Below are 17,882 nucleotides of genomic sequence, written 5' to 3' on the forward strand. Positions count from 1 at the left end.
ACAAACTATCAGTGACCTCTGACCTCTCCATCGATCAGAGCGGCCCTGACAGAAAGTCCAAACACAGTTTACTCCCGTGACCGACTGCCAAGTCACGCCGAGTTTAACTGCACTGAGATGTATATTCATCCTCAGCAGAGGTCACAAAGAGCCCTCTGATTGGTGCAAGATGGAGCTGGACGCCATCCATCAGAAACAAAGACGACCCGAGTGAAGCAGGAGGAGGATGACAGCAGCACGCTGTAGGTTGGACTGGTTCTGACTGGTTCTGACTGGTTCTGACTGGTTCTGACTGGCTTCATGTTCTCCTTATAAAGCATGTGGTTCCTCTGGGATGGAGCTCTAACGCTGGAGGGTGGTGCAGCACTTTGGTAAGAAGCACCGAGAGGAGCCAAACACCGGGGCGATAGAGGTTCTGATAAAGCAGAACCTACCTTTGGACTGAGTCCATGACATCACTGTGGGGGAGGTCCTTTTCGAACATCTGCACCTCCCAGAGAGGCTCATTCAGAGGAATGATAGGAAGCAGATAACAAAGAGAGCACTGCTCCTCCTCCCAGGTTCTGGGCTTTGCTTTGGAAGCTTTCTTATGAAAAGATTCCTCCACCTGAGCTCCGGCCACAGCAGGAACAAAGACAGCGGATGCTTTTCCATCCTCTGCAGGTATGGGGGAGGGTCCTGTGTCACTGTATCCGAGGCTCCTGGAAGAACCTTCCTGTGCCAGGCTGAGAGAAGGCAGCCATGTTCCATATGTGAGGTTCACCCTGAAGAGAAGCCCTGAATGCAGAGTGAGGGCTGAGATAAAGGTGAAGTGCTGCTTCACATTCCAGAAACAGCTGAATTCCTCAAAGTTTTTAAGGCCCAGCGAGCAGAGCAGAGCGTGTACGGAGGTGGAAGAAAAGCAGCGACACAAAGTGGAAACACTGAGACAAACCAGCTCCAGAAACACCCGCATGAACCTTTAAACACACAGGATTTTATCTCCCAGACGACCAATCAGATCCGTCCATCAGCTCTCTGCTGTGAACACCTTCTCTGTCCTCAGCCGCCACCTCCATTAAAACCCGTCTACCTGACGCCTTCAGCTGTGAAGTCTGTCCAGAGAAGGAACTCTGCTGCCGTTTCCCTCATCAACAGCGACTGCTTTCCCTTCGCAGCCACTTCCTGAACTTCCAGTGCGAGACACGTCACACCAAGGCTCCTCTGATGTGGTTCCTTAGAGAAACACAAACCTCTTTTAAAGGTCTGCAAAGAAGCTGGGTCCTGAAACCACTTCCAACTGCAACTGATCCTGGTTTTTCTGCCTATCAGAGAAGTTCCATCATTCAGCTTCTCTGCAGTCCAACAGCACAGAAACACGGCCACATTTAGCAGGTTTTCCTTCATGGCGCTTCGCTTTCTTCTCCTGCAGCCTGTGGTTCTGTAGATCCAGGATTTATTTTGGTGATGAAGCATCAAACACACCAACAATCACACAGAAGGGGTTTTCCTACGGAGCAGAACTGTACTGCTGAAAGTGTGCAGAGATGTTCTGGAGGAGCTGCATGTATATATATATGTGTATGTATGGGCCACTTTGCCAGGAGTTGTAATTCAGTAGAAGAAGCAGCTGTGTTTAAGGTGTGTTTCCAACACAACACCGGTCCTCTCCTCACTCTCGCTGTGTTAACGTTACATTATCGGCATGTTTCTGATAAAGATGGAGGTCTCCAGGTACAACTGTTTAATGAGGTTAATATATCCAAAATGTTTAAACGCAGTAATTAACGGTTCACATGCATTACTACGAGTTACGCTGTGCACATCTCCGGCTTGGTCCATCACTGTTGGTGAGAAAGCATTGTTTGGTAGCATCTGCTGCTAACTTACAGCTAACTGCTAGCTTACAGCTAACTGCTAACTTACAGCTAACTGCTAACTTACAGCTAACTTACAGCTAACTGCTAACTTACAGCTAGCTGCTAACTTACAGCTAACTGCTAACTGCTAGCTTACAGCTAACTGCTAACTTACAACTAACTGCTAACTTACAGCTAACTCCTACCTTACAGCTAACTGCTAACTTACAGCTAACTGCTAACTTACAGCTAGCTGCTAACTTACAGCTAACTGCTAACTGATGACTCACAGCTAACTGCTAACCTGTTTCCCTCTGGGATCAGTAACTATCTGTATCTACAGAGCTGGAGTGTTTCTGACTGCAGGAACAGCTTCATTCTGTCTGTGTTTCTGCATTAAATCAGCAGCTGTCCAGATGTTGATGAGGTAACGCAGGTAAACACACCTGAACTCTCCTCAGCAGCATGACAGCGTGTCCTCAGACAGAAACTAACGTCCTGTTGGAGCCTCGATATTTAGACCAAAGTTTGCTTCAAACGTCTCAATAAATAAATAAATAAATAAATAAATAAATAAATAAAGCGTTTGATTATCATTGCATTTACTGAAATGAATGTGTTGCAGCTCTACCAGCAGATGTCTAAGTTCAGGTGACTGCAGAGAGCTTCAACCTCCATCTGCTGGATTTAATCACTATTAGTGGTCATCAACACGGGAAAACAGACAGAGTTCTTCCCAACAGCATCATCGCTCTGCTGCAGCCGAACTGAGAGCAGCTTCCAGCGTAAAACTATCCACCTTCATAAAATCCTGGGCTCTGACATCAGCGAGCTACGAACAGCTGATCCTGAGCCAACATGCAGCATTATCAACAGTTTCCACCCAAAGCCGAGTTTCATCTCTGGTGCAACTCCAACGTGTTAAAGACCAGATAAAAGGAAAAGAAAAGGGGTTGGTGCTGGATCTGCGTCCTGCGGCCCGCCTCAGAAACCCTCAGAAACCCTCAGAAACCCGCCGCCCTGCCACAGAAACCCGCCTCAGAAACCCGCCTCAGAAACCCGCCTCAGAAACCCTCAGAAACCCGCCTCAGAAACCCTCAGAAACCCGCCACAGAAACCCTCAGAAACCCACAGAAACCCGCCACAGAAACCCACAGAAACCCTCAGAAACCCGCCTCAGAAACCCTCAGAAACCCACAGAAACCCGCCGCCCCGCCACAGAAACCCACAGAAACCTGCCGCCCTGCCTCAGAAACCCGCCGCCCTGCCTCAGAAACCCGCCGCCCTGCCTCAGAAACCCGCAGAAACCCGCCCCGCCTCAGAAACCCGCCGCCCTGCCTCAGAAACCCGCAGAAACCCGCCCCGCCTCAGAAACCCGCCGCCCTGCCTCAGAAACCCGCCGCCCTGCCACAGAAACCCTCAGAAACCCGCCGCCCTGCCTCAGAAACCCACAGAAACCCACAGAAACCCGCCGCCCTGCCTCAGAAACCCGCCGCCCTGCCACAGAAACCCACAGAAACCCTCAGAAACCCGCCCCGCCTCAGAAACCCGCCGCCCTGCCTCAGAAACCCGCCGCCCTGCCACAGAAACCCTCAGAAACCCGCCGCCCTGCCTCAGAAACCCACAGAAACCCACAGAAACCCGCCGCCCTGCCTCAGAAACCCGCCGCCCTGCCACAGAAACCCACAGAAACCCTCAGAAACCCGCCGCCCTGCCTCAGAAACCCGCCGCCCTGCCACAGAAACCCTCAGAAACCCGCCGCCCTGCCTCAGAAACCCGCCGCCCTGCCTCAGAAACCCGCCGCCCTGCCTCAGAAACCCACAGAAACCCGCCGCCCTGCCTCAGAAACCCGCCGCCCTGCCACAGAAACCCTCAGAAACCCGCCGCCCTGCCTCAGAAACCCGCCGCCCTGCCTCAGAAACCCACAGAAACCCGCCGCCCTGCCTCAGAAACCCGCCGCCCTGCCACAGAAACCCTCAGAAACCCGCCGCCCTGCCTCAGAAACCCGCCGCCCTGCCTCAGAAACCCACAGAAACCCGCCGCCCTGCCTCAGAAACCCGCCGCCCTGCCTCAGAAACCCTCAGAAACCCGCCGCCCTGCCTCAGAAACCCGCCGCCCTGCCTCAGAAACCCGCCGCCCCGCCTCAGAAACCCGCCGCCCTGCCTCAGAAACCCGCCGCCCTGCCACAGAAACCCGCCGCCCCGCCACAGAAACCCGCCGCCCCGCCTCAGAAACCCGCCGCCCCGCCTCAGAAACCCGCCGCCCCGCCACAGAAACCCGCCGCCCTGCCTCAGAAACCCGCCGCCCTGCCTCAGAAACCCGCCGCCCTGCCTCAGAAACCCGCCGCCCTGCCTCAGAAACCCGCAGAAACCCGCCCCGCCTCAGAAACCCGCCGCCCTGCCTCAGAAACCCGCCGCCCTGCCACAGAAACCCTCAGAAACCCGCCGCCCTGCCTCAGAAACCCGCCGCCCTGCCTCAGAAACCCACAGAAACCCGCCGCCCTGCCTCAGAAACCCGCCGCCCTGCCACAGAAACCCTCAGAAACCCGCCGCCCTGCCTCAGAAACCCGCCGCCCTGCCTCAGAAACCCACAGAAACCCGCCGCCCTGCCTCAGAAACCCGCCGCCCTGCCTCAGAAACCCTCAGAAACCCGCCGCCCTGCCTCAGAAACCCGCCGCCCCGCCTCAGAAACCCGCCGCCCCGCCTCAGAAACCCGCCGCCCTGCCACAGAAACCCGCCGCCCCGCCACAGAAACCCGCCGCCCCGCCTCAGAAACCCGCCGCCCCGCCTCAGAAACCCGCCGCCCCGCCACAGAAACCCGCCGCCCCGCCTCAGAAACCCGCCGCCCTGCCTCAGAAACCCGCCGCCCTGCCTCAGAAACCCGCCGCCCCGCCTCAGAAACCCGCCGCCCTGCCTCAGAAACCCGCCGCCCTGCCTCAGAAACCCGCCGCCCTGCCTCAGAAACCCGCCGCCCTGCCACAGAAACCCGCCGCCCTGCCTCAGAAACCCGCCGCCCTGCCTCAGAAACCCGCCGCCCTGCCTCAGAAACCCGCCGCCCTGCCTCAGAAACCCGCCGCCCTGCCTCAGAAACCCGCCGCCCTGCCACAGAAACCCGCCGCCCTGCCTCAGAAACCTTCAGCCCCTCAGGACCAGGATGCTTCTCTCTCCGGTTTTCTCATTTCAAAATGTCCCCGTTTCATGTGGTGTAACTTAGCAACTAATGCAGTTTCCAAAGTGAGCACTTTGTGTATTTAAGAGTCTCCTTTCACAGCAGGAAAAAGAAGAATGCTTTTAGTCGCTGTGGTGCATCAGAGAGCTGCTCGCTGTGGAAATCCAGTAAGACTGGAGGTTTAAAATAGGACTGCAGCTGAAGCTCGACTGTCAGCTGCTGCGAGGAAACTCCTGCAGAGCTCAGGGATCACAGGCGTCTGCTTTGCACGACTTAAATTCGTCCTCTCGGCTTATCTGGACATGTTGTGATTACTGGAGCCAGATATTTGTCAGTTATGGAGCTCAGACACACTTTAGCTGAACTTAAGAAAAGCAAACGAGGAGTTCAGACAGTTCAGGAACTGAAAGTCAGGGCAGCAGATCGCAGGAAGCTGTGGAGAATGAGGAAAGAACCGCGTGGTGGTGCCTGAAAGCCAAAATGAGGCGTAATGCTGAGCGTTGGACTCCACCCTGAACACACAGAGCCTCCCTGTTGCTTCAGAAAGCATCTCTGAGGCTCGGCAGCTGCAGGGTGGAACCACACACTCCGTGCACGTGTTTCACCGTGCACTCTGAGAAGGAAACCAGTTCAGGGAGAGTTCAGCCAACAGGGACAGTTTCATCCTGATGAAACTTCGTCCTCCGGCAGGAGAGAGACGTTTGGGTGCCTGAAACTGGGAGATTTCTGATGAACAGGTTCATTTAAGATATGCTGACGCACTCATTCTGTATTAAGCTGTAGGAATGTTGAAATATTAAGATTCAGATCAGTGTTTTTAATCAACCGCTGCTGCACGACTGGAGTTACTCACAGCTGAGACACATTCACAGCAGCCAGAACCACAAAATGGATCAAATCAGTGATAATAAGCAGCAGATCAATGCATTAAAAGCAAAAAGAAAGTGTGAATAAAAACCTCAGAAATGTTGGGACGGAGGCAACAAAACGATGCATCTGATGGAGCTTTAACCTGCATCTGATGGAGCTTTAAGCTGCATCTGATGGAGCTTTAACCTGCATCTGATGGAGCTTTAAGCTGCATCTGATGGAGCTTTAACCTGCATCTGATGGAGCTTTAACCTGCATTTGATGGAGCTTTAAGCTGCATCTGATGGAGCTTTAAGCTGCATCTGAAGGAGCTTTAAGCTGCATCTGATGGAGCTTTAACCTGCATCTGACGGAGCTTTAAGCTGCATCTGATGGAGCTTTAACCTGCATCTGATGGAGCTTTAACCTGCATCTGATGGAGCTTTAAGCTGCATCTGATGGAGCTTTAACCTGCATCTGATGGAGCTTTAAGCTGCATCTGATGGAGCTTTAACCTGCATCTGATGGAGCTTTAACATGCGTCTGATGGAGCTTTAACCTGCATCTGATGGAGCTTTAACCTGCATCTGATGGAGCTTTAACCTGCGTCTGATGGAGCTTTAACATGCGTCTGATGGAGCTTTAACCTGCATCTGATGGAGCTTTAACCTGCATCTGATGGAGCTTTAACCTGCATCTGATGGAGCTTTAACCTGCATCTGATGGAGCTTTAAGCTGCATCTGATGGAGCTTTAACCTGCATCTGATGGAGCTTTAACATGCGTCTGATGGAGCTTTAACCTGCATCTGATGGAGCTTTAACCTGCATCTGATGGAGCTTTAACCTGCATCTGACGGAGCTTTAACCTGCATCTGATGGAGCTTTAACCTGCGTCTGATGGAGCTTTAACCTGTATCTGATGGAGCTTTAGGCTGCATCTGATGGAGCTTTAACCTGCATCTGATGGAGCTTTAAGCTGCATCTGATGGAGCTTTAACCTGCATCTGATGGAGCTTTAACCTGCGTCTGATGGAGCTTTAACCTGTATCTGATGGAGCTTTAGGCTGCATCTGATGGAGCTTTAACCTGCATCTGATGGAGCTTTAAGCTGCATCTGATGGAGCTTTAACCTGCATCTGATGGAGCTTTAAGCTGCATCTGATGGAGCTTTAACCTGCATCTGATGGAGCTTTAACCTGCATCTGATGGAGCTTTAAGCTGCATCTGATGGAGCTTTAAGCTGCATCTGATGGAGCTTTAACCTGCATCTGATGGAGCTTTAACCTGCATCTGATGGAGCTTTAAGCTGCATCTGATGGAGCTTTAAGCTGCATCTGATGGAGCTTTAACCTGCATCTGATGGAGCTTTAACCTGCATCTGATGGAGCTTTAAGCTGCATCTGATGGAGCTTTAAGCTGCATCTGATGGAGCTTTAACCTGCATCTGATGGAGCTTTAACCTGCATCTGATGGAGCTTTAACCTGCATCTGATGGAGCTTTAAGCTGCATCTGATGGAGCTTTAAGCTGCATCTGATGGAGCTTTAAGCTGCATCTGATGGAGCTTTAACCTGCATCTGATGGAGCTTTAAGCTGCATCTGACGGAGCTTTAACCTGCATCTGATGGAGCTTTAACCTGCATCTGATGGAGCTTTAAGCTGCATCTGATGGAGCTTTAAACTGCATCTGATGGAGCTTTAACCTGCATCTGATGGAGCTTTAACCTGCATCTGATGGAGCTTTAGCCTGCATCTGATGGAGCTTTAACCTGCATCTGATGGAGCTTTAACCTGCATCTGATGGAGCTTTAACCTGCATCTGATGGAGCTTTAACCTGCATCTGATGGAGCTTTAACCTGCGTCTGATGGAGCTTTAACCTGCGTCTGATGGAGCTTTAAGCTGCATCTGATGGAGCTTTAACCTGCATCTGGTGGAGCTTTAACCTGCATCTGATGGAGCTTTAAGCTGCATCTGATGGAGCTTTAGGCTGCATCTGATGGAGCTTTAACCTGCATCTGATGGAGCTTTAACCTGCATCTGATGGAGCTTTAGGCTGCATCTGATGGAGCTTTAACCTGCATCTGATGGAGCTTTAACCTGCATCTGATGGAGCTTTAACCTGCGTCTGATGGAGCTTTAAGCTGCATCTGATGGAGCTTTAACCTGCATCTGATGGAGCTTTAACCTGCGTCTGATGGAGCTTTAAGCTGCATCTGATGGAGCTTTAAGCTGCATCTGATGGAGCTTTAAGCTGCGTCTGATGGAGCTTTAACCTGCATCTGATGGAGCTTTAACCTGCATCTGGTGGAGCTTTAACCTGCATCTGATGGAGCTTTAACCTGCATCTGACGGAGCTTTAAGCTGCATCTGATGGAGCTTTAACCTGCATCTGATGGAGCTTTAACCTGCATCTGATGGAGCTTTAACCTGCATCTGATGGAGCTTTAACCTGCATCTGGTGGAGCTTTAACCTGCATCTGATGGAGCTTTAAGCTGCATCTGATGGAGCTTTAACCTGCATCTGATGGAGCTTTAACCTGCATCTGATGGAGCTTTAACCTGCATCTGATGGAGCTTTAACCTGCATCTGATGGAGCTTTAACCTGCATCTGAAGGAGCTTTAACCTGCATCTGATGGAGCTTTAACCTGCATCTGATGGAGCTTTAAGCTGCATCTGATGGAGCTTTAAGCTGCATCTGATGGAGCTTTAACCTGCGTCTGACGGAGCTTTAACCTGCATCTGATGGAGCTTTAAGCTGCATCTGACGGAGCTTTAACCTGCATCTGACGGAGCTTTAACCTGCATCTGACGGAGCTTTAAGCTGCATCTGATGGAGCTTTAACCTGCATCTGACGGAGCTTTAACCTGCATCTGACGGAGCTTTAAGCTTCTTCTTCTTCTAAGCTTCTTTTCTGTTCTTATTCACATTTTTCACCCAACTTTTGTGGCTCTGGTTCCATATTTTAAAAGTTAAATCATGAAGAAAGCATCGTATTTTAATAATAAACAGAAAGGAGGAAACAGCCGTGCTAACACACACACGTGCACGTGCACGTGCACACAGATATGTATGCGTTTGACCCCGGCCTCTGAGGAAGAAACAAACAGACGTCCAGCTGCTGGAGGTCAGCCGGCGTCGAGGGAGGAGTGAACAGAGTCAGCGGATTGTTTCCTGCCGTTTCCTCATCCTGGGAATGTGTGTTAGAGCAGCAACACCATCTCTGTGAGGACCCTCCGTGTTAGGCCTTCTGAGGACGTTTTGTTCAGACCCCCCCCCCCCAAAGGTTGGGACAGAGCTCTCTCTGACCCCCGCCCTCTGACTAAAGTCATTCCACACTTTCATTTTCAGTCATTTTCATCCATTTCAGCTCCATCATGTAGAAAATACAACCTTTTTACACACCAGGTGTGTTCCAGGCTCAAAAAGGTGTTCCAGGTGTGTGTGGTTCCTCAGGTGTGTTCCAGGTGTGTGTGGTTCCTCAGGTGTGTGGTTCCTAAGGTGTGTGGTTCCTAAGGTGTGTGGTTCCTCAGGTGTGTGGTTCCTAAGGTGTGTGGTTCCTCAGGTGTGTGTGGTTCCTAAGGTGTGTGGTTCCTAAGGTGTGTGGTTCCTAAGGTGTGTGGTTCCTAAGGTGTGTGGTTCCTAAGGTGTGTGGTTCCTCAGGTGTGTGTGGTTCCTAAGGTGTGTGGTTCCTAAGGTGTGTGGTTCCTAAGGTGTGTGTGGGTGGTTCCTCAGGTGTGTGGTTCCTCAGGTGTGTGGTTCCTAAGGTGTGGGGTTCCTCAGTTGTGTGGTTCCTAAAGTATGTGTGTGGTTCCTCAGGTGTGTGGTTCCTCAGGTGTGTGTGGTTCCTCAGGTGTGTGGTTCCTCAGGTGTGTGGTTCCTCAGGTGTGTGGTTCCTCAGGTGTGTGGTTCCTAAGGTGTGTGGTTCCTAAGGTGTGTGTGGTTCCTAAGGTGTGTGTGGTTCCTCAGGTGTGTGGTTCCTAAGGTGTGTGGTTCCTCAGGTGTGTGGTTCCTAAAGTGTGTGTGGTTCCTCAGGTGTGTGGTTCCTCAGGTGTGTGTGGTTCCTCAGGTGTGTGTGGTTCCTCAGGTGTGTGTGGTTCCTCAGGTGTGTGTGGTTCCTCAGGTGTGTGGTTCCTATGGTGTGTGTGGTTCCTAAGGTGTGTGGTTCCTCAGGTGTGTGTGGTTCCTAAGGTGTGTGTGGTTCCTCAGGTGTGTGGTTCCTAAAGTGTGTGTGGTTCCTAAGGTGTGTGTGTGTGGTTCCTCAGGTGTGTGTGGTTCCTAAGGTGTGTGGTTCCTAAGGTGTGTGTGTGTGGTTCCTCAGGTGTGTGGTTCCTCAGGTGTGTGGTTCCTCAGGTGTGTGGTTCCTAAGGTGTGTGGTTCCTAAGGTGTGGGGTTCCTCAGTTGTGTGGTTCCTAAAGTATGTGTGGTTCCTAAGGTGTGTGTGGTTCCTAAGGTGTGTGGTTCCTCAGGTGTGTGGTTCCTAAGGTGTGTGGTTCCTAAGGTGTGGGGTTCCTCAGGTGTGTGGTTCCTAAGGTGTGTTTGGTTCCTCAGGTGTGTGTGGTTCCTAAGGTGTGTGTGGTTCCTCAGGTGTGTGGTTCCTAAAGTGTGTGTGGTTCCTAAGGTGTGTGTGGTTCCTAAGGTGTGTGGTTCCTCGGGTGTGTGGTTCCTAAGGTGTGTTTGGTTCCTCAGGTGTGTGTGGTTCCTAAGGTGTGTGTGGTTCCTCAGGTGTGTGGTTCCTAAAGTGTGTGTGGTTCCTAAGGTGTGTGTGGTTCCTAAGGTGTGTGGTTCCTAAGGTGTGTGTGTGTGGTTCCTCAGGTGTGTGGTTCCTCAGGTGTGTGGTTCCTCAGGTGTGTTTCACTGCTTCATCACTACAGAGATCAGATACCTCGGCTTGTTTCTGTAGCTGTTCAACATAAAGAAGAACCCTCAAAGGCCCGTCCAGAACCAGCATCACTGTCTCAGCACTGTTGGTGTAGTTCCCCCTGGGAGGAACCGCCACCCTCCTGCTCCCCAGACATCACTCAGACACCCCAGATGAACCAATCAGGACACTTCGGGTCCATTTACTCCCCCATCCGCTCCACCCAGAACTCTTTATTAAAGTAGTAAATTCACATTTTTGCGGTGTGGCTGTGGTGAATGTGAAGTGGTATAAAAACAGCTCCTGAGAGAAATTACCAACGGCACTTAAATGCATCACGATTAAATGGTTATAAATGACTTAATGTCTGCTGCAGGAGGTTTTAATACTGAATTAACTTCGGCTTCAGTGGAGCTCTAAAGGAAAGACTTTGGGTTGGAACAGAACGTTCTGGACCTTTTCATTACTTTAACGGTGAGATGACATCACGACGGCGGGACGTTCTCATTGGCAGACAGGTGAAAATGCCGAGACTGCTGACTAAGCGTGTTTAAAGTGTAATAATGTATTAATAAACGTGTTACAGAGACAAAGTGCTTCAGATTAAAGACCGGATTCCATCTGAAGCGCACACACAAACACATGATCAATACTCCACAGTAAAGCCCAGTGATGGTTTCCCAATAACATGATAACGATGATCCATCACCTGGAGGTCTCCAGCTTCACTGCTGAGGAACTAAACCAAATTAGACGTTTCCTCCTGCTTCCTCACAGGAAACCAGCTGGTTTAAAAATGAAGAAGAGGGTTTATGATCCAAAACTGCTCCATTTCATCTCAAACCACACATTTCTGTGACCTCTGACCTCTTTAATCTGATCGTTCCCATTACAGTTACAGGATTTGGTACTTTTGTCTGAAAAATGTTGGAAAATAACACGTTCACCATCAAATGAGTCAAATCAGCCTCCTCAAATGAACACCTGAACACATCATGTCAGAATTTAAATCAAGAAAAGCATCAAAAGCTCTAAAGACCACTGATAAAGATTAAATCTGTTCTTTTCTCTCTTAAGAAAGACTTTTACATGGTGTCAGTGAACGCACCAGAATAAAACCAAAGTTAAGCCCCCACCCTCAATAAGTCAGGCTGAAAGTCCCCCATAACACATCAAATCCTGTTTCTACTCACTACCACCAGAAAACAGACATAATTTATCTGAATTATCCCTGAATTAAGGTGTCCTCATATTGAAAATGTTCCAGCAAACTGATGAATGAAATAAATGAATGAAATAAAACGCCAGTGACGATATTAGCTAATGCAGCTAACAGGAAGCGTTTGGCCGTTAGCTCACGCAGCTAACAGGAAGTGTTTGGCCGTTAGCTCATGCAGCTAACAGGAAGTGTTTGGCCGTTAGCTCATGCAGCTAACAGGAAGTGTTTGGCCGTTAGCTCACGCAGCTAACAGGAAGCGTTTGGCCGTTAGCTCACGCAGCTAACAGGAAGTGTTTGGCCGTTAGCTCATGCAGCTAACAGGAAGTGTTTGGCCGTTAGCTCACGCAGCTAACAGGAAGCGTTTGGCCGTTAGCTCATGCAGCTAACAGGAAGTGTTTGGCCGTTAGCTCACGCAGCTAACAGGAAGCGTTTGGCCGTTAGCTCACGCAGCTAACAGGAAGCGTTTGGCCGTTAGCTCACGCAGCTAACAGGAAGCGTTTGGCCGTTAGCTCATCCAGCTAACAGGAAGCGTTTGGCTGTTAGCTCATGCAGCTAACAGGAAGCGTTTGGCCTTTAGCTCACGCAGCTAACAGGAAGTGTTTGGCCGTTAGCTCATGCAGCTAACAGCCTGCATGGAAACCTGAAATGAAACCAGTGTGTCAGCAGTAATGAGGACTGGGTTTCTCTGAATACTGATGAAGTAAAACGGGGAGGAAATCAGACACTGATGAGCCTGTTGGCTGTCGAGGAGACAGATGTGACAGATGCTGAGCCACTGAGCTGCTGTCTCTCCTCCTAACTGATGATTTCTGGACTCTGAGAACAGATGAAACTGACAGATATGAACAGCAGTTCTCTGCCAATCAGACGCTGAAGAATCAGGATCTGATTAAAGACGTTTTACTGATTTTCTCGTTTTTATGTGGATAAAATGACAGAAAAACATGACAAAGATCAGAAGCTGGAGCAGCTTTGTTCATAGATGTGTTCATGAACTCAGAAAAGAGAAACAGGTGGAAATGTGTTCAGAATCCAATGTGATGTCATCAGTGATGTCACCACATGCAGATTAGGGGATGAAACTGACTTTCTTCATAATCTTTGGGTCGCACTCAGTATTTCTGACTGTTTTCAAGCTGAAACCTGTTGAATCCTGGTTTTAAAATGTTTGGATTTCTAACAAAGCAAAAACTTGGTGGTTAAAGAGTGAATAAACACCATAATAAGCATGGGGTCGTTTTCACGTTGCAGGACCTGATCCTGACTCACAAGCTCTGAAACACTTCCTGGTGTCATATCAGCACACAAGTGGAAGGCTGCCGAGGTTAAAGGTTTAATTCCCTCTGGAGCGCAGACACATGTATGGAAAAAGTGTTAGAAAATCTACATGATAACATCCATCGCGCTCCTCCAAAGAAGCTGAACGTAAAAACTGATGTGGAAACCACTTTTCCCTGAAGGAACTTTGAACAACTCGAGCAGCTTCACACAGCTGTAAGGCACATTACTGTTTGTGGCTTTAAATATTTCTGCAGCTGGTTCAGGACTAACAAGTGTTGGGTGCTTTTTGGACATTTACTGAGAGTTTAATGAAGAAATTACGCAGCTAGCAGCAACCATCGGCTCATCTGAGGCTCTGACAGGTGAAAATTAGTTCATTTCTTGGTCTTAAATGACTGTAACATGGATTGTTTTGGGGGAGTTTGGGTGTAGAAGGCAAAAATAAGGGATAAAAGTAAAAATATAACAAAATAAGGACAAAATAAGACATGTTATCACTGCAAATGATCAAGCTAGCAGCTAGAAATCATGTCAAGCTACTTTTATTTTTGTAATAAGTGCATTAATAATAATTCGGGTGATTTAAGAGCTTATGACTCTTATGACTTATCGCTGTGCTCATTTAGTAACGCTGAGGTGCAGGAGAGGCTCCACAGATCTGCAGAGTCCTGACTTTAATCAAAGAAGAGTTCAAATGTTTAACTGAAATCAGTCTGATGGTGAGACCAGAGCTCAGAAACCTACATTTCCATCAGGTTCTTTTGGACCACAGAAACCTTTTCAGGGTTCTTTTCACTACAAGAGGAGCCCATATTATCTAATGTTAGAGCTGCAGGAACTGTGGCTGATCACGGTTCAATAGCAGTTTTTAGCTCGTCATTCAAAGTACGAGCTTTCCAAACATGAACGGGGAACCATCTTTGTATTTTTTAAAGTTCTCCTTTCAGTAGGACCTGGTTCAAGTAGTGACCCACGGCCCTTTACTGCAGGTCTCCCCCGTCTCTGCCCACTTTCACGCCTCAATATTTCAAATAAAACCCAAAGTGCCCAAAGTAAAAAAGATGATAAACGGAGGCTGAAACAGCTCAAACCACAACAAGTCGCCGCCATATTTCTAAGTATTACCGTTAGCATTGAGAGCTCGTTACAACATATACAGTCTGTAAAGTTAGCTTTCTCATGCTAACGTAGCATACTTTGTATGGAGAGCAGCTGCTGGCAGCACAGTTCAGTCTCATTTCACCAAACTATTTAAAAGGAAACAGCTAAAACCGATCAGAACAATCCGAGATAAAACTGTTTTTACACTTTGTATTCTCAACAAAACCTGTTGTCAAGAAGCTAATGTTAGCTTATGGAGGCTAACGTAGCATACTTTGTATGGAGAGCAGCTGCTGGCAGCACAGTTCAGTCTCATTTCACCAAACTATTTAAAAGGAAACAGCTAAAACCGATCAGAACAATCCGAGATTAAACTGTTCACTTTGTATTCTCAACAAAACCTGTTCTCAAGAAGCTAATGTTAGCTTATGGAGGCTAACGTAGCATACTTTGTATGGAGAGCAGCTGCTGGCAGCACAGTTCAGTCTCATTTCACCAAACAATTTAAAAGGAAACAGCTAAAACCGATCAGAACAATCCGAGATTAAACTGTTCACTTTGTATTCTCAACAAAACCTGTTCTCAAGAAGCTAATGTTAGCTTATGGAGGCTAACGTAGCATACTTTGCATGGAGAGCAGCTGCTGGCAGCACAGTTCAGTCTCATTTCACCAAACTATTTAAAAGGAAACAGCTAAAACCGATCAGAACAATCCGAGATTAAACTGTTCACTTTGTATTCTCAACAAAACCTGTTCTCAAGAAGCTAATGTTAGCTTATGGAGGCTAACGTAGCATACTTTGTATGGAGAGCAGCTGCTGGCAGCACAGTTCAGTCTCATTTCACCAAAAAATTTAAAAGGAAACAGCTAAAACCGATCAGAACAATCCGAGATAAAACTGTTTTTACACTTTGTATTCTCAACAAAACCTGTTGTCAAGAAGCTAATGTTAGCTTATGGAGGCTAACGTAGCATACTTTGTATGGAGAGCAGCTGCTGGCAGCACAGTTCAGTCTCATTTCACCAAACTATTTAAAAGGAAACAGCTAAAACCGATCAGAACAATCCGAGATAAAACTGTTCACTTTGTATTCTCAACAAAACCTGTTCTCAAGAAGCTAATGTTAGCTTATGGAGGCTAACGTAGCGGTAGCAGCTGTTGTCAGTGTGGTTCAATCTGTCAACATTTTATCAAACACTGAAGGTGAAATTCTCTGAACATCTAGTAAACCTTTAAAAGTACATTTTTCTTCATTTAAACCATATATTTAGAATTTTCTCCATGAAAATAATCCTGAACATTTCCAGATCTGAAAGCACAGGTTGGATTTTTCTTTTTTAGCTCTCAAACAGCATCTCCTAAACACAGGAAGATGTTTTTCCACCTTCATCATTTCAGCTTAAAAACCCACAAAGACACAGAGGCCGACTTAAGCTTTCCTTTCACACCATGAGTGAAGAAATATGTTCAACAAAAGCTGTTAAACGTTGTCAGGGGCGACGGATCGTGGTGTTTGGGGCTGATGAATCATTTCAGATGATGTTTAAATGGAGTCTGATAGAATCCCACTGAAAATGAGAAGCTCCGTTTATTAACTTTCAATCAGAGGAACCCGGAGAGCTGCTGCTTTTCCTGCCGAATGCAGACGATCAGAAGCAGCTCCGGGTTTGTTTCCTGCTTCAGTCGCTCGGAGGAAAAAGACGTGATTTATTTTGTAAAAACGACTGAAACGACTGGAATCAGGCGCTGATGAAGCTGTGATTGTTTCAGATTCCATCAGAACTCTGCTGCAGGACACATCTTCGCTGATCAGAACCTGGTCATTCTGATTGATCGGCTGATTATCAGAAATGTCAGTGAATAAAAACCGGATTTTAGATGATTGGTTAAGACTTTGATTCATCTCTTTTGCATTTTTCTGGGACATCACGTGGCGATCAATCAGTTTGATTCCTCACTGGTTGATGATGCCACTCATCTGAATTCAGTTCTGTCATAAATCACAGATTTATTGATCACAATCTGACCTTTGAGAGCCTTCTGATTATTGATCAGTGGACACTGTGGGAGACTCATTCATCACCACATCACTTATTGATCGATCAGCTGTATTTGGGCCATTTTTAAAATTCTGTTTGTGTTTTAGCTTATTGATGACTTCGTGTTGCTGTTTGGTCTGATTTGTTTGTTGCTGAACTGATCGCATCATTGATCTCTGAAACTATCATCTGAATCGATCAGGCTGGGATTTCTCTGATTAAAGGTGCTGCTGGGGGATCAGTGCCTGATAACCTTGGGACAGTTCTGTGTCCGGATCAATCCGCGTGCCCGGGTCTGTGGGCTCAGTTCGGGCCCAGGACTGCGGACCGGTCGGTGCCGCTGGTGGCAGCGGAGCTGATTCGGAGGATGCGGGCACATGGACACACGGATGAAGGCGGATTCAGCAAACACAGAGCTGAATTAGGAGCGTGGATCGCGGGCAGGAGCCGGTGGTTCGTTCGCGGGTCCGGAAGCGACGTTCGGACGCGTTTTATGCGTTTCTGTTGCGGTTTTAAGCGTTTTTCAGCCGCCTTCCCCCCCTTTGTTCTTCTTTAATGGATCGGCGTCTGGAGCCGTGCTACCTCCCAGCCCCCCACCTCCCCCTCTCCTCCCCGGCCTCCCCCACCATTCTCCCCTCCAGCTCGCAGAAAAACACATTCGCTGTCTGAAAACGCCTCTTTTACGCACCGAACGCAACACTTTGAATTAAATGAAAACCGCAGCGCACACTGAGGCCGAACCCCGGGGGGGTGAAGCAGCCCTACCTGGGGTATCAGCCGCCCCCAGTCCCACTCCTGCACCCCCCACACGCACTCCGGAGAAGAGCTGTGAAAAAGGGGGAGATTTCCACCCGTAAAAAGCAGCAGCAGAAGCGGCACATGAGCGCTGATGCGGCGGGGAAACGAGGCGTTTTCCCCCAAAACATCCACACACACACACACAGCGCACCCCCCTCCAAAAACACCACCCCGCCACCCCCAGACCCGCGACCCGGACCAGGACAACATCCCGACCTCTCCGGCCCACAGCCCCCAGCACCCCGCGGACATACCTGACGGTTACGCGCAGAAAAGTCCAATCAGTTATTTAAATCCAAAGTCCCACGCGCCTCTCCAGCCGCTGCCTTTCTTCTTCTTCTTCTGCTCCTCCTCACATTAAAGCTGAGGTGGAGGCCGCAGGACGGTAGGGGGGGGGGGGGGAGAGTGTCCGGCCAGGTGAAACACGTCCTGCGTTAAAAGTCAGATAATAATCCAGATCGGATCAGAGAGCAGAGCGGCGCAGCGCGGCTCTCGTTTCACACACAGCCTGCTTCGGCTTGGCTCGGCTCGGTATGCCCCTGCTCCGCTTCGGCCAGCCCCCCAGCAGGACCGTACCACTCTGCACCGCGCCGGCAGGGGGAGCGACGATTACCTGCCGACACTTAAACCAATTAAACAACGACTAATCGGCTCAGAGCGCGAGGATCAACACGCGCTATGACGCACTAAGACAATTTGGACCTTTCTTATGGCGACAAACAGG

The 17,882-nt window shown here is 49.1% G+C and overlaps 1 protein-coding gene across 1 annotated transcript in view; it reads right to left on the minus strand.

Moving 5' to 3' along the window:
• LOC140271238 (plexin A3-like) overlaps positions 1-17,671 on the minus strand; it is a 61,395-nt gene extending 43,724 nt beyond the window's left edge. The window contains exon 1 of the mRNA XM_072366362.1: positions 17,413-17,671. The gene's annotated coding sequence lies outside the window, so the exon portion shown is untranslated. The remainder of the gene's footprint in view (positions 1-17,412) is intronic.
• Between the last annotated feature and the right edge of the window lie 211 nt (positions 17,672-17,882).

The sequence above is a fragment of the Leuresthes tenuis genome, unplaced genomic scaffold, assembly GCF_036924035.1.
Source record: "Leuresthes tenuis unplaced genomic scaffold, fLeuTen1.0.hap1 SCAF_16, whole genome shotgun sequence".
Lineage (NCBI taxonomy): Eukaryota > Metazoa > Chordata > Actinopteri > Atheriniformes > Atherinopsidae > Leuresthes > Leuresthes tenuis.